Source organism: Prunus avium, unplaced genomic scaffold (genome assembly GCF_965620075.1).
Source record: "Prunus avium unplaced genomic scaffold, drPruAviu1.hap1.1 HAP1_SCAFFOLD_17, whole genome shotgun sequence".
NCBI classification, from domain to species: Eukaryota; Viridiplantae; Streptophyta; class Magnoliopsida; order Rosales; family Rosaceae; genus Prunus; species Prunus avium.
Window position 1 is genome coordinate 192,501 of NW_028276877.1, and position 7,500 is coordinate 200,000.

The window sequence follows — 7,500 nt, forward strand, 5'->3', positions numbered from 1 at the left end:
TGGTGTGCTTCCCGGGGTTGGCATAGACATTCCCTCGCATGCAAAAGATTGTCGATGCGAAAGATTATCTATGCCAACCCCGGGAAGCACACCATTCACACACTCCCGACCGGTGTGGTGTGGCGGTGATTGGATAGTTACGGATTGAGCACTTGCCAAGGATCAAAATGTGTCATTTAGAAGAAACATTTTCAAAAAGTTTTTAAAATCTTGTGGGTTTGCAACTCATAAGAGCGTCACTTTCAACGTCCCCGGTATTGGATTGAGTTTCTAAAAACAACCGTGCACACCGAGGTTAAACTTTACCGGCTCCACTCCGACTCGCCGCTCGCCCACAATTTGTTTGCAACGAAACATTTGTTTTTAATTTTGTTGGTTTGAAATTGTTTTGAAAAGGTTCTTTAAATCTAGTGGGTTTGCAACTCATAAGAGCGTCACTTTCAACGTCCCCGGCATTGGATTGAGTTTCTAAAAACAACCGTGCACACCGAGGTTAAACTTTACCGGCTCCACTCCGACTCGCCGCTCGCCCACTAGTCCGAAGGCAACAAAACATTTGTTTTTCATTTTGATGAAAATTTCTGTTTTTAAATCTTGTTGGTTTGAAATTGTTTTGAAAAGGTTCTTTAAATCTTGCGGGTTTGCAACTCATAAGAGCGTCACTTTCAACGTCCCCGGCATTGGATTGAGTTTCTAAAAACAACCGTGCACACCGAGGTTAAACTTTACCGGCTCCACTCCGACTCGCCGCTCGCCCACAAATCCGAAGGCAACAAAACATTTGTTTTTAATTTTGATGAAATTTTTTGAAAACATTGGCTTGGCAAGCCCCAATCCGCGACTATCCACCCACCGCCACCCCACACGGGTGGTTGTTGTTGAGAAATGAGGTTGTGGTCGACATGCCCGTGCATTTGAGAAGGAGTTCCTAGCACTCCATGCTCTCCCATGCCAAAAAAAAGCCTAGACAACCCCATTTCGCAACTTTCCACGCCTTTTTTTTCCTCCCTCACCCATGGCGGCGGCGTGGTGGCGGCGGCCGGATTCCGGCCACCACCGCCATGGGTGGCAGCCCCCCGACCCCGACACCAAACCCATAATACCGAGGCAACATATCGAGGCAACATGACATGGGTGTGGCGTGGGGGAAGGGGGCTGCAGCTAGGAAGGCATGGGCTGCCATGCATATGCAGGCAACACACACCCCCCTATATAGCATTTTATGCATTTAGCCCTTTGACAGGAAGAGACATCACCTATGCGCGAGGAGTCATAATGGGCTCTAAATAATTCAATACAAGGTATTTGGACGTGATTTTTTGCAGGGATACTAAGAAACATGCAATCTATGATGGGAAAAAGTTTCATAAATTTTTGAAGTCGGGAAGTATTTTTTATTATTTTTAGAAGTCGTAAAATTGAAAAAATCATTAAAACAAATCCGGGAGGAATTTTTTAGTTTTGTAAGTTGGAGAAGGTCCTAAAAATCATAGACTACTTATGGGGAGCTTATTGTGCGAGGAAATTTCAATAAAAACGGGGTTTGACAAGATTTGAAAAATTCTGTCGACATTTGAAAAAACCTGGAACCATGCTGCCGGCATGCTGCGCACATGCTGCGCGCAGGCTGCGCGCATGCTGCGCACATGCTGCGCGCAGGCTGCGCGCATGCTGCGCGCAGACTGCGCGCAGACTGCGCGCATGCCATGGCAGGACAAGTTTCGCTAGCCTCACTGTCGACAGATGCGCAAGCTGCGCGCACAGGCTGCGCGCATGCTGCGCACAGACTGCGCGCACGCTGCGCGCATGCCATGGCAGGACAAGTTTCGCTAGCCTCACTGTCGACAGATGCGCAAGCTGCACGCAAGCTCCGCGCACGCTGCGCACAGCCTGCGCGCATGTTGTGCGCAGGCTGCGCGCAGGCGCCGCGCATGCCATGGCAGGACAAGTTTCGCTAGCCTCACTGTCGACAGATGCGCAAGCTGCGCGCACAGGCTGCGCGCACGCCATGGCAGGACAACTTTCCCTAGCCTCACTGTCGACAGAATCAGCACGCTGCGCGCAAGCTGCGCGCGCGCATGGCAGGACAAGTTTCGAAAAATTCTGTCGACAGGCTGCCGGCATGGTGCGCGCACGCTGCCGGCATGCTGTGCGCACGCTGCCGACATGCTGTGCGCACGCTGCGCACAGGCTGCCGGCATGCTGCGCGCAGCCCATGGCAGGACAAGGTCCGAAAAAATCTGTCGACATTTTTACGCCGTGGTAGGCTTCCGCTTCGCGTCACTTTGTCGACATTCAAGCCTACCATTTGTATTGAATTTTTCAAACCTTGTCAAACCCCATTATTCAAATGTCGAAAAATTTTGTCGACATTTTTACGCCATGATAGGCTTCCGCTTCGCGTCACTTTGTCGGAATGCATCGCATGGCGAGGCAAGGCCACGGCATGCCAAGGCGAAGGCAACGCATGGCTTGAATGGCTTGGTCAAGGCCACATCATGGGCACGGCATGCCAAGGCAAGGCGAGGCAAGCCATCCTTAGCCTCGCCTACACTCACTTTCTCGGAATGCATTGGATGATGAGCAATTCCAAGGTAAGGCAACGCATGGCTTGAATGGCTTGGTGTAGGCCACAACTTGGGCATGGCATGCCAATGCAAGGCAAGGCAAGGCAAGCCATCCTTAGCCTCGCCTACACTCACTTTCTCGGAATGCATTGGATGATGAGCAATTCCAAGGTAAGGCAACGCATGGCTTGAATGGCTTGGTGTAGGCCACAACTTGGGCATGGCATGCCAATGCAAGGCAAGGCAAGCCACGCCATCCGAAGCCTCCAATAACCTCACTTTCTCGGAATGCCTTGAATGGGCACGGCATGTGAGGGCAAGGCAAGGTCCTAAATATCATTTTGTAAGTTGGAGAAGGTCCTAAAAATCATAGACTTAATTATAGGGAGCTTATTGTGCGAGGAAATTTCAATAAAAATGGGGTTTGACAAGGTTTGAAAAATTCTGTCGACATTTGAAAAAACCTGGAACCAGGCTGCCGGCATGCTGCGCGCATGCTGCGTGCAGGCTGCGCGCATGCCATGGCAGGACAAGTTTCGCAAGCCTCACTGTCGACAGATTCGCAAGCTGCGCGCACAGGCTGCGCGCACGCCATGGCAGGACAAGTTTCGCTAGCCTCACTGTCGACAGATGCGCAGGTTGCGCGCACAGGCTGCGCGCGCGCATGGCAGGACAAGTTTCGCTAGCCTCACTGTCGACAGAATCAGCACGCTGCGCGCAAGCTGCGCGCGCGCATGGCAGGACAAGTTTCGAAAAATTCTGTCGACAAGCTCAGCTGCGCGCACGCTGCCGACATGCTGTGCGCACGCTGCCGGCATGTTGTGCGCATGCTGCGCGCAGCTGCGCACGCGCATGGCAGGACAAGTTTCGCTAGCCTCTGTCGACAGGCTATGCAGCGCGCACGCTGCCGACATGCTGTGCGCACGCTGCGCACAGGCTGCCGGCATGCTGCGCGCAGCCCATGGCAGGACAAGTTCCGAAAAATTCTGTCAACATTTTTGCGCATGGTAGGCTTCCGCTTCGCGTCACTTTGTCGACATTCAAGCCTACCATTTTTATTGAATTTTTCAAACCTTGTCAAACCCCATTATTCAAATGTCGAAAAATTTTGTCGACATTTTTACGCCATGGTAGGCTTCCGCTTCGCGTCACTTTGTCGGAATGCGTTGAATGGGAGCAAAGGCAAGGCCACGGCATGCCAAGGCGAAGGCAAGGGTAGTGTCACGGATCGCACTTGAGCGTGTGCTTTCGTGACTCCGTTGGGACATCCATGCGCTTATGAGGTAGTCCAAGTGTGGAAGGGGCAAGGACTTAAGAGCTAGAATGGTTGGTGTTGGCCGGGTTGTGCGTGTGAGGGGTATTTTGGGTATTTCGGAAGGTTACGGGAGGAACCTGAAGAAACTCAGAACACGAAAGATGTTCGTAATGACGAGATACACGCTATGCAACTGACGGTTCGCCATTCGGAGTTCGTACGAAGAAGTTATGCCCAATTATGACTCCTCGTGCATAGGTGATGTTCCCTCCTGGCAGAAGGCTAAATGCATAAAATGCTATATAGGGGGTGACATGGTGTCATGCTCTCCACCACCCCTGGTGCTTACACCCTTGTGGCACTAAGCGAGCATCCTTATGACATTGGAGGTAGTCATAAGGGCGGGCATGAGATTGTTGAAGGATAATCTATGTCTCCGAGGGAAAGGACTTCCCGAGGACAGTACGAACACGCGGGGCCGTTCGTATTGCGCATCGTTGGAAAGAGTGAGGTCAACGTATGGCATTCGCTATGCCGTCGGCTAGCGAGGCATTTGACGAGACTCGATGGACTTGGCTTGGGTTCGGCCTTGTCCAAGATGGAAGGAAGATATTCGGATGCCGGTACGCATGGGTTGCGACCCCATGCAAAGCATAGATGGTTATGTGGGACATTCGGAATACATATGTCGCCAAGGCTTGGGCGACATGCGAGCGTGACAGCTTGCGTGGATAGCTTGAGGATGTGGGCTATCGTGGTTGCTAACGGATGACCGACAGAAGTGTGGGTAAACCGATGGTGTGTTGGATCGCTATGTCTCGACTTGGACATGAGCGAGCCACGAGTTTGGCATGCGACGTGGTCGATGCAGTTGACGTATCTTATGCAACGCTTGATGTATGGGCGTCGAGGGTTCGTTGCCGGATGCGGGGTGATTGTGTTGTCACAAGGAAGTGTGACTCGTTGTCTAGCCATAGGGCTTGGCGCCTATGGGAGACGACACATGATGGTGAACCTCTCGCGGAGTTGTGAGAGTCATGCAGTGGGGAGAAGGCTGACTGGGATTCGAAGGGATCCTGGGCCGCACGGGAGCGTCTGTGCGAGCGAAATCTGTGATTTGCTTCCGCCGCGCCGCGTCGCACGCTCGTCCCGTGACAAGTGGTATCAGAGCCGATCGATTTAGATGGTGGCTTCTGCTCAAACGATTCGCACCTTGGGTACAAACAGTGAAGCTCTGATCCCGTGACAAGTGGTATCAGAGCCGATCGATTCTAAAGGTGGTTTCTGTGTGAGGGACTCGTACCTAGAAGAGATTGGTGATGGAGGAACTTTGATAGCAAGGTAGCATGTCATTGCCTGTGATGGGTAGTGGACTTGCGAAGTTGGAAGAAGACCCCAACGTCACTGTGGATGATTGTTGGAATCAGGTTGTGTGACGGTTGTTGGAAACCCGTCTTGGTGCTGGATCCTATGGAAGGGTGAAGGTATCCAAAAGTTTGTCTCGAAGTTGTGAGAAGACATCAAGCAGGATGACTCTAAGATGGGGGATGATGGTTGGTTTTGCTGCTCGGTTGCCTAGTTTTCTAATCCGTGCACCAAGCGCCCGGAAGGCGGGTAGGCAGGGGTTCTGGCTTGTGACGAAGTGATGTTGCTTGTTCAGTTCAGGATGTGGGGAGGATGGGAGCGCGAGTTTGGTGAGAGTGTCAAAGATTGGCTTATACTCGAACTATAGCATACCATTGAAGGTTGTGGTAAACCGAGTTGGTGACATGGGTTGGACGGATGGTGCAAGACCTTTGTTCAGGGAAGAGTTGTGGGAGCTGAAGACCGAAATGGTGCAGTCTTCGAAGGGAGTAAGTCGCTGACGGACTGGGCTCCACTGAGGGAGTAGGTCGCTGACGGGCTAGGCTTTAATGAAGGAGTCACTTAAGTGGTTGCTCTTGCAATTGTGGAGGACGTGTGGGTTACGCATAATGTTCGACACAAGGTTGCTAACTAATATTCGGAATGCTGGTGTGTTCCAAAGGTGGATCCCAGAGTTTTCTTGTGAGGATGGTGGCTAAGGACGTAGGATGTCCGCACTTAAGGGCATGCAAAGAGTTGGAGTAGCTTTGGGGAGGATGTCTTACTTGTTCCCTTGTGGATGCTGCGGAAGTAGGTTCTGCCAAGTCCAAGTGTGGGCGTTGGTTAGGTGGTTCTACTCGTAGTAGGGAGGATGTCTTACCATGGTGAATTGTGAATGCCTAAGTGTTATGGAGCTAAGCTTCGGAGGCACGTTGACGTGAGGGTGCGTTGACGAGATAAGTGGGGGAGACCCACGAACGCCATTGAGGTATGGCAGCGCATATGCGCAAGGGAGTTGGTGACGATTGTTGGACAAGGAGGTGCGGGACCTTGTTCGGAGGAAAACTGGTAGGAGCTCAAGACCGAAATGGTGCAGTCTTCGAAAAGAGTATGTCGCTGACGGACTAGGCTCTATTGAGGGAGTAAGTCGCTGACGGACTAGGCTTTAATGAAGGAGTCACTTAAGTGGTTGTTCCTACAATTGTTGAGAACAGATGGGTGGGGCACAAGGTTCGACATATGGTTGCTAACTGAGATTTGGAAGAGAGTGTTCCAGAGAGGTGGATCCGGAAGTCTCACTAAAGGCATGGGTTCCGAGGACATGGGGTATGTCCGCACTCGATGGCAGAGGGCCTAAGTGTTGCGGGGCTTTGCTGTGGTGGCACCTCGAGGTGGGGGTGTGCCAACGAGACAAGTAGGGGGAGAACCTCGAATGCCAGGAAGTGGCAGTACAGGAGCACAAACAAATGGAGGTGCCGTGGAGGACACACGGTTGGCTTCCGAGTCACACCCAGGTGGGGTGCATCTCTTTGAATGTGGAAAATGTGGAGGTACTTGACCAGCGGGCTATGTGGTTGTTCAGTGGTCGAGTGCGACAAGAGACGGAGGCCTCGGCCCAAAGAGGGAAAGACGTAGGACTTTGAAAGAGAAGTTCAAAAGGGTGAACACAGTGGTGCATTGTGGTCCATGGAGCGAAGAGAAGAGGATATTCCTATATGGTGTTGTTATGCGGCAGTGCAGTGGGCACGTCGACGAGGGCGTCGACACTATCAGTGGGGGAGAATGTCACGGATCGCACTTGAGCGTGTGCTTTCGTGACTCCGTTGGGACATCCATGCGCTTATGAGGTAGTCCAAGTGTGGAAGGGGCAAGGACTTAAGAGCTAGAATGGTTGGTGTTGGCCGGGTTGTGCGTGTGAGGGGTATTTTGGGTATTTCGGAAGGTTACGGGAGGAACCTGAAGAAACTCAGAACACGAAAGATGTTCGTAATGACGAGATACACGCTATGCAACTGACGGTTCGCCATTCGGAGTTCGTACGAAGAAGTTATGCCCAATTATGACTCCTCGTGCATAGGTGATGTTCCCTCCTGGCAGAAGGCTAAATGCATAAAATGCTATATAGGGGGTGACATGGTGTCATGCTCTCCACCACCCCTGGTGCTTACACCCTTGTGGCACTAAGCGAGCATCCTTATGACATTGGAGGTAGTCATAAGGGCGGGCATGAGATTGTTGAAGGATAATCTATGTCTCCGAGGGAAAGGACTTCCCGAGGACAGTACGAACACGCGGGGCCGTTCGTATTGCGCATCGTTGGAAAGAGTGAGGTCA